General features: G+C 39.9%; 2 non-coding genes across 2 annotated transcripts; both read left to right on the top strand.

Moving 5' to 3' along the window:
* Nucleotides 1–9175: 9175 nt before the first annotated feature.
* Nucleotides 9176–9247, top strand: TRNAT-CGU (transfer RNA threonine (anticodon CGU)). Its single transcript has one exon. It is a non-coding gene; the product is annotated as a tRNA-Thr (tRNA).
* A 340-nt stretch (nucleotides 9248–9587) lies between these two features.
* On the top strand, nucleotides 9588–9659 carry TRNAT-CGU (transfer RNA threonine (anticodon CGU)). The gene has a single exon. It is a non-coding gene; the product is annotated as a tRNA-Thr (tRNA).
* The last annotated feature ends 172 nt before the right edge of the window (nucleotides 9660–9831 follow it).

The raw sequence follows: 9831 nt of genomic DNA, 5'->3' as shown, positions 1-9831 counted from the left end.
AGTTGTGGGACAGTCATGCTACTTTTTTAGGCAGCGGGATGAAAATAAAAATGATGGTGTTGGTGTCTTAGTGTGCAATGGCTGGAAAATAGAGAAAGTGGAAGAAATTTGTCCTGGAAGATTGATAATAGTGTCCATTACAAAAGATTCGGACTGTGTCAAGTGTATTTGTGTCTATGCGCCCACATGCAAAGAGGAGGGATTTCTTTGCTGACCTAGGCTTATTTTTAAATGGGAATGAGCTGATAGTGATTGGAGGAGATTTCAACTGTGACCTGGGAGAAAATAGAAAGAGAGATGGGTCTGCAAGTTTAACGTAATCCTTCCTTTTAGCTAAAATCAAGTGTAGTAAATAATCCTACTAGTGTGCAGAAGAGGAACAGCACTGTATTCCTTGCAAGAGAACAGTGGACTAGTATGCCTGCTAGGATGGACAGCTAGATGGTGATGCCCTGGGCCGCCCTATGGTAATTCTGGTTAGCGTCCACCAGAGAGCGGCATGGGGCCTGTCATGATAAGGAGCTCCCAGATAGTTGTCTGTCCTGCTGGTTGGAGTGGGCAACCCTTGTTCTGGCTATCAGGTCTTTAGAAAGGGCTGAATCTCGCTTAGTATCATCCCCTTGGAGTGGCAAACCAGGGGTGCCCTAAAATCAATTTGGTGAACCCACTGTTGATTTAGTGTACAAAGGCACGTCACATGCTGATTTAGCACATCGCCTTCATTCTGCACTCGCTGCGGCTAGTACACATGGGCAATTTTTTTCTCTTTGCCTAGTGTGTTGTGCACTGAGCACATTTTTTTATGTATTTTTCTGTTGTCACTGGTCTGGTATTTGTGTGCCACTTTGATGGAGGGTGCTATTCCCTTATGGGCTAGCCCTGAAGTCTTGGGGAGTATACTGCCGGTGTTAAATGATTCAATATTAGGTCTGTACACTGTTTTACTTATCCGGCATGTTGAGGTTAATTTGTGCATTCACCTACAGTGTTATATTCATTTCTGTGTACACCTAGTACCACCACATTCTGTATGTGCAACCTATCTGAGATACTGTTATACCTTACTACCATACTTACCTATATGAGCAATATAGTCTGTAAAATTCTGCCTACTTATGTATCAGCATATTGTACTATGTTAGTATATATATGTTGTTGCTCAGATCTATACTTACCTATGTGAGTATTTGCAGCACTGTTTTTGGTTTTGCTTACCTTCTCTATACCAGTGATTTTCAACCACTGTGCCGCGGCACACTAGTGTGCCATGAGAGATCTTTAGGTGTACCGTGGGAAATTATCTAATTACCATTGTCGAGTGTCTGTGCTGTAGTGACTGGCAGAGTAATGTAATACTCTTCCATGTCAGTGGGTGGCAGTAGGTAACAGTTTTCTTGTTTATTCTTAGAGACAAAAGAATTAGCTACAGAGTGTCATTTTGTAACATTTTTGATTTGTGGTGTGCCGCAGGATTTTTTCAATGTAAAAAAAATGTGCTGTGGCTCAAAAAAAGTTGAAAAACACTGCTCTATACTATTTGAAATTAGTATTTACTTCTTGTGTTTGAGTATGCAAAAAGATTCATGTATACCTATTTTTAATTTTAAGTTACTGTATACATTATCTGTTGTGTGTGAGCTTTTGTTAAAGAAACATGTATACTCATCCATAAGCTATCTGTATACTGTAAATTAGTTATTTTACACTTTACCTGCTGTGTTTAACATCAAATAAGGAATATGTGTACTTACCTGGAATATGTGACTGTATACTTATTTAAATTTTGTGAATTTGTGTGCCACTTTTTTTTATGGAGGGTGCTTTTTCCTTATGGGCTAGCTCTGAAGGTTTGGGGGAGTACTTTTGCATTAATGTGTATGAGGTGCTCTGCCTATGAGTTGTCTGTGCCCATGGAGGTGGACAGCAAAGCAAAATTTGTGTTTTTCCTTTGCCAAATGGCACAATTTCAATTTTAGGTATGGACTTTTTTGTTTCTTTTTTCTCCAAGGTGGATGCGTTTTTGTTTCAACGTTTTCCATAAAAATGGACTTTTCATTTGGCTTCCCCTTTCCTCAACCAAGGTGGATTTAATTTTTTTTGGATTTTCCTTAACCAAGGGGGATTTTTTGTTGGAGTTTCCTTAATGTTTTTTTTTTTTCCTTTCCTTTGCCCTACAAAATATTTACTTTTATGATCACTTAGAGAGCTGGACTTTGTTACCAAAAATTGACTTTATTGTTTCTATTTACCAAGAAAATGGACTTTATATTGTTTCTTACCCGAGGATTTTCTCTACTCTGGACAGATTTGTTAACCAAGATAGAGTTTATTTTCTAGGGAAAAATAAGTTTTTGTTAGTTTCTGCAGAAGTATGCTATTTTGGTTGTGTTTTTTCAGGTTATCTTGTTTTTCTACTTTTATAATAAAAATTAAAAAAAATCTACATTTGTCCTTAGGGGTGTCAAGGCATTTTAAACTGAGATGGTGGAGAACAATTTTGTATCTAGAAACAAAGGAGCAAAAGGAGGCAGAGAGGGACTTTCCAGGCTGTATTGACATCAAATTCTCAACAATTCACATAATAAAATTCAGTAGAGTTTGGGGATAAAGCTAGATTGGACACAGGGATGCTCTACGCTGGGGACTGAATTTTGCAATCTTGGTTTAATGATCTATATGTGCAAATAACTACACACTTGTGGTAGCCTCAAGTGGATCTAAATATGTGAGTACGCAGAATTTATCAAAATAGTGGTATATAATGTTAGTGGATAGTGTGAATTTTAACCCTTTGTTACTATAATGAATGATTTACTTTTATTAGCTGACTAACTCGTAGACAAATATCTGGTTGTCCTGGATCTAGGTTTAATTGGGAGTTATACATGGTGGATGGGCAAGAACACAAGGATATACTATTTGGCTTATCTTACCTTAGAATATGGGGAAAGATATCTACCCTTGTTTTGTTGATTCTGAATGTTTGTTGATATTGGGAATTTGACTCTAAAGCTACGTACACACTTCCAATTATTATCGTTGGAAAACGAACGACGAACGATCCTGCACGATATATACGAACGATCGTATAGTACCGATCCTGCACATAGAGATAACGACACGATCGTTCGTAGATATTGTACACACAATAGATACGATCGTTTAAGCGATAGAGGAACTATGTGCACGACAGGAAAGTGAACGAACGTTCGTTCATTACGCATGCTCAGCCCATGGACGATCAACGAACGACCGTACACACGAACGATGTTCAACGATCGTCGTCCAATCCGATCCGCCGGTCCTGTCGTTCGTTTCCAACGAGTTTCCTCGTTCGTCGGCGTCGTTGGTTACTTTTTTACGAACTATTTTTTGCCCAATCGATCGTTCGTCGTTCGTTTGGAACGATAAAAATTGGAAGTGTGTACGCACCTTTACTTACCACACTAGACTACAACTTGGCTGCCTTCGTGTTTTTGTTACAATCCTTTTTTATTGAGTATTAATACAAAGCTTGTATAGAAAATAACACAGACATAAACCTAGAGCCTCTCGGCTCTCAATTGTAAAATAACAATACAAAACATATGACAATTAACTATAACATAGCAAAAATAAAAGTAAAGTGGGATCCTCCACAAAAGTGAACAAAGCAAAAAAGGAAGGTAGAGAATAACATGGAGGGGAACATCCCATAACTTAACCTCTTGTGTTGCCTCAAATAGAAACCCAATCAAATATCAGGAAATCAATAACTCTAATACCCTTCAGGGACTTTCAGACCCTTCTCAAATCCCGCTCCGGCTTCGTGTTTTTGAATATGCAATTTTTTGGAAAATAGGTTTTTTGGGTGATGTGCAATTGACCTAAATCATTTTGTGAAATATAGAGAAAAGGTGAAAAAAGACTAGCCCGATAGCAACCTTATGAGGTCCTGGGTTGCGGATATAGTGCCCCCTGTTGTCCTGCCCCTTTTGTCCCACAACCTCTTGAGATCTGAGGGGGGTTTGAAAATCTGGTAATCTATTGAAACTTTGTTATATACCATTTTATTGAGGTATTGTGTATAATTTGTATATATGTATTCTTAATCGTAGAACCAAGTCTCCTGAAGAAGTGGGCAAGCCCCACGATACACGTAGAGGTTTTGTTGGTTTTTAGTCACACATTATTGACACAATTTATATGTTTTGTATGTTATATATATTGTTTTAAAAGTTGAATTTTTGTATTTGAATTTTTGAGAATTTGATGTCAATACTGCCTGGAAAGTCTCTCTATGCCTCCTTTTGCTTCTATGTTTTTAGAATATCCTGGGATTTGGCAGGTAGATTTTGTAATGTAATATTGAAAAGATGGTTCAGCCTCCTCAACAATTTGTATCCATCTAAGCCATTAGGCCCTGGTGAGGTACCCTCTGCTTGGCCTTGTAGGATCGTCTATTAAATTTGGCTTCACCTACTTGCTGGTATAGGCTTAGCCCTCTCCAGGAACGAGATTGCGATCACCCCTTCCCCCCTTTGTGTCACTACCGCTGGGGTGAGCACAGAATTGCCATTCTAAAGCCAACAAGGAGAGGACACCAAGGAATCCGAAGATGAAGCCTGCTGTGTCCGAAACCGAATTTGCAGAAATGGCTACAAAGAACTCTACGCAGAAGACAAAGCACTCCGCCCCGGCTGCAGCCACCATAAGACACCCGGCCACCTCTGCTCTGGTGGGACCGGCCCCAGTGGCACCACCAGCAGGAGACAGCCTGGAACCCTGAATGAAACAGACAGTGGTGTTGAAGCTGAAGGAGGTGGATAGAAGAATCCCAGACATGACCCCCAAAGTGTTTGGAAGGGAGATGGTCCTAAAGATCACATTGACTATTACCTATTTTATGCATTTGTTTTATCAGTGAGACAAGCAGATACGTTTCAACTTAACACTACACTGCCTTAAAGTTCTTCAATTTGGCACCTTGTAGTCTATCAGAGGATGCAGAGGACAAGCTATAACAACCACAAGGAACAGATGGGGATTGAACTCACGAACTTTGGTTTACAAGACCAATGCTTTACCATTGACCCAATGTACCATATTTCGCAAGCTTGGGACCTTGCATGTGATTTCCAAAGTGGATTAAGCCTATTAAACCCTAAAGATGTAAGTGAACTTGGAACTAAAAAACAAAAGGTCAGTTCCCATGGTCAATGGTTAGAAAGGACATTTACCAAAGTGCAAATATAAGAGTTGTACAAGAAATTATTGAAATTATTAAGATTTACCTGAAGAACATCACCAGCAGTGATCAGAGCACCCAGGTCACATTTTATCCAGTTTCAAATGTTTGGACAGAGTTGTTTAGTGGTCAAGCGTTCAGCTATTTATTATGTTAACCAAAGGTCATAGGTTCAAACTTTATCAGTTCCATGTGAAAAATAGATATTTTATCCTAATGTTCCCTTGTTGGACTGCTAAATTGAACACATCCATGGTTGCAGTCAAGTATCTACATGTATTGTATGTACCACAAATGCCTAAATATTGTTTTTAGATCTCTGTGTTTTTGCTAATCTTAGGGGGGTGTAGCTTAATAAATCTTAAAATTAAGCCATATTTAGGGTATATTAAGCTGTACTGCTTGACCACTGCAACTTGCAAGTGCTTTCCAATGGGGTTTAAGATTAGTAAACCTTAACTATAGACATAAAAACTATGAAAAGAACTCTATTGAAAGAGAGAAGTAGCACAAAGGTCTAGAAAGGGCAACAAACCTGTAAGTGAATGGTCCATCATGGAAGCATTACAAATGTCATATGAGAAGATCAAGCATAACTCACGATGGGTGGTCAAGCCCGCAATCTTTGGTTTATGAGACCAAAACCTTACCACTTGGCCATGGAAAGTTTGGGAATAGGTGATAACATGTAAAATACCATCATACTGTGGTAATTCCTCCACTGAACCACTTTATCTATTGAGGGAGTCATGATTCCCACCAAGCCTGGGCATCAAAGGATACAAAGCCCACTAAACCCTTAAGATGGACAATGAGCAAAAGTTGGGTATCTCAAAATTTATGAAAGAAGACATACATGCAGACACCTTCACACTTTTACCCAACCATCTTGATGTCTTCTAAGTTTGACTTGGCATTTGCTTCTGGCCGTCCATCATGGGAAGGTCATGAAAGGCATATGAGAAAAGTTACCACAAGGCACAGATGGGGTAAAACCCCAAAATGTTTACGAGACTTTCACTGTACTACATGGATACTGCACCTAGCCTATGCCATCCTTCTAAAGCCAGATCCCACTAACTGCTCTCATGGGTACATGAATGGCTCAGTGGCCAAGTGTTAAGGAGCTGGTCTTGTAAACCAAAGTTCACGGGGTTGATCCCCATCTGTACCTTGAGGTGGATTCTCTCATAACTCATTAGTAATCGCCTTTGGTTTTTCCATATGAATTAGTTATTATATTCAGCAGGAAATCATTTCTATTGTATACAACTAATACAGATAATAACACACTGGATCTTCCCAGCCTACACATTACCCCTATTCAAGCTACAATTTGCCCATTTTATACCCATTTAATTCACCCAATACAAACCACTGCGTATATGTTAATTCTGCTCCTCTTCTCGAGTTAATCTGCCTGAGAAAGTGACAACCTCTCAGTAAAGCCGAAGTCAAGCTTCTCGTTCTGCTCTCACAAAACAAGCGATAAAAAATTAAACATAACGCTTCAGTGGGCCAAGTGCGAAGCTTCAGCTGGGAATACGGAATGAGACAGAGCGGACTATTCTGCTCATTAAATATAAACTCTTTTACTCATGGTGAATCTCTAAATTTAGTGTTGTATCTGCTTTCAGCGATAGTTTTTAAAGGAAGGCTGCAAGGCACAAATGTGAAAATACACTTTAACGCAATGACTTTATGTAATCTCCCATAGGGGGACTTATAAATGGATTGGGGGGATACCTGAACCAAAAAAAATGTTGTATGACAACATACAATCACTGGAGTGTCTATGAAGGAGCGGCGTTGTCACCCTAGGAGAGGAAGTAAGTTCAAACTTCTTGGCTCCCCTCATCTACCCCCCCCCCCCATGTTCTGCTGAGCATGAGAAGTTATCAATGGATTTCAATAGTATATTAACAGGCCAATTATACTCATGGTCTCTATACTCTTGTTTCGGGTCAGAGATTAAAAAATGAAATCCAGAGGCATTTTATCTTTAATGGTAAGTGAAGCTTCCACGAACGTACGCAATGTTTGCATTATACGTATTATAATAATGTCCATTTATAAAGACATACCGGCTTTGTCTATTGCAAATGTTAAACCCTGCCAACAAAACATGATGCATTTGCTTCATTACGATATTTAAAATGCGTGGTAATGTTACCTGAGCTGCTGCGTTAATTCCACATTGTAATATCATCGTTCATTTTCTAGCACATTAATAGCTCACCATTCACATTGATCTATTGTGCTCTGCAGAAGGAGGAACGCCTGAGGGTGCGAAACCCAAACCAACCAGGAGTTGTGTTTGGTGAGTTGTTCAATTCTGCCACCATGTGGTCACTGACTGCAACTTCACACACCTAATCAGTAAAATGAAAAAATAATCCTTTAGGGTTGATTTTTATTAGTGTATTGAAAAATTCAGCACATTATTGCAGCAAACAAGGGAGTTGGTTGGCTGGGTGGCAATTTATTTTTAATTGCACCCCTGAACCACCATATTTTTGCATACCAACGCATGGTATTGCGCTGCTGTGAGCATGCTTTGCATTTCTGTGTGATTGTGGTTCAGTTGGCTGCCTATGCATGCAGAGCATAGAACAATGCATGGAAATGTGCAGTGGAATGGAGCCCAAACCAAGCAATGTGTATTGTAAGTTGTTTAACACTGCCAGCATGTAGTCAGTGGTGTTAATTTCAGGGTATCTAAAAACTTCCCAAGGCTAGGGGGCTGAAATTTAATGTACTAATAGTCACAAGGGTCCTCTGCATAACCTAAAAGTTTTAGGTCTGCACAACAAATTGTTTATGGGATCCAAGGGTTTTAGCACAGGGAGTTTTTAGGCAACGCTATATGGCGAGTGGACATATTAGTGCACATATATGGCGAGTATCATATTGTGCAGTCAATGACGGCACTGTACAGTACAATGGGTAGCACAATAAGATAGGAGACCCTCCATTATTCTGCAATAAAAGAAACTCACCCACCCTGCAAGGAGCGAACATAGCCAACAGTGGGCCCTTGCACTGAACTGACTTGAGCCCCCCTGCTGGAATCTTTTGGGGTTCCAGTGGGGACACCTGTTAGTTGAGGAGGGTCATGGGCCCTTGTGTAGTGGCACACTTTGCACTTCACTATGTCCGCCCCTGCTTGCCTGTTCCTGATGTTTTCTAGAATATACCTTGACCCATGCATGCTAAGTGTGCTGGTTCTGGCATTATCTCAGGTTACTTGGTATCAATAAAGATCTGAGCTTGGCATGGTTTTACGTCCCTGTTCTTTCCTTTTGTCCTGAATGTGAGAAGCTGATGAACCCATAGCCCAAGTTTTGTAATGTCAACCCTTTAGAGTTAACAAGGTTCATTTGATCTATAAAGTTTAGACTCCATCAATGTGTGTCCAGACTTGATAGGAGCCATGGCTTTCTCCATAGATACAATGGTGCAGTGGGGAAATGAACGTAGCCACCCAGGAATGCAGTGTGTTATAACACTAAGCTGTAGTTTTACATTTTATATCCTCATAGTCAAACTTGCAGACGCAGTGGCCAAGTGGTAAGGCGTTGGTCTCGTAAACCAAAGATCATGGGTTCAATTCCCATCTGTGCCTTGTGGCAACTTTCTCATTTATATGTCATTTTCGATAGTGCAGAATTTAACATTTGAAGCCATTGATGGCCAAGTTAAAAGGAGAAAGGCATCCAAATGTTTCATTGCTAGCACAATTCATAAAAAAAGATGAATTCCATATATATTGAGTGTTTAAACACCCCAAAGGTGGGCTGCAACAGACCTATAACTTATTGCAGAGAGATCCCCAGTAAAAGGAAAGGTAGCAGATCTTGTATAGTCATATAAATATTTTGGATGCAACCCAAACACCCTCAAGGCTGTCAGGTGAGAATTCCTAATACATTCCATCAGCCTGCAGGTGGCGCAGTGGCCAAGTGGTAAGGCATTGGTCTCGTAAACCAAAGATCATGGGTTCAATCCCCATCTGTGCCTTGTGGCAACTTTCTCGTTTATATTTCATATTTGATTCAAAGACAGGTCCAGAATTTTACATTTGAAGCCATTGGTGGCCAAGTTAAAAGGGGAAAGCCATCTAAATGTTTCACTGCTAGCACAATTCATAAAAAAGATGAATTCATCATTTTTTATATATATTAAGTGTTTGGACACCCCAAATGTGGCCTGGAACAGACCTATAATTTATGGCAGAGGGATCCCCAGTAAAAGGAAAGGTGCCAAATCTTGTATAGTCAGATAGATAATTTGGATGCAACCCAAACACCCTCAAGGCTGTCAGGTGAGAATTCCTAATACATTCAAACAACCTGCAGGTGGCGCAGTGGCCAAGTGGTAAGGCGTTGGTCTCGTAAACCAAAGATCGTGGGTTCAATCCCCATCTGTGCCTTGTATGACTTTTCATGTTTCCCCTCAAATGCACACCTCCTGTTTGTCCAAATAGAATTTATTAGAACTCACTTTCTGCTTGTATAAAAATTCCATACACTACAATAATGAGGGACAACAAACTTGAAACAGTCTGTTGATGATTGTATGCTCCCAACATAATACAGCTATGT

Source organism: Pyxicephalus adspersus, chromosome 4 (genome assembly GCF_032062135.1).
Source record: "Pyxicephalus adspersus chromosome 4, UCB_Pads_2.0, whole genome shotgun sequence".
NCBI lineage: Eukaryota > Metazoa > Chordata > Amphibia > Anura > Pyxicephalidae > Pyxicephalus > Pyxicephalus adspersus.
Note: the sequence above shows the minus strand (reverse complement) of the source record. Positions and strands in the feature narration are given on the sequence as shown.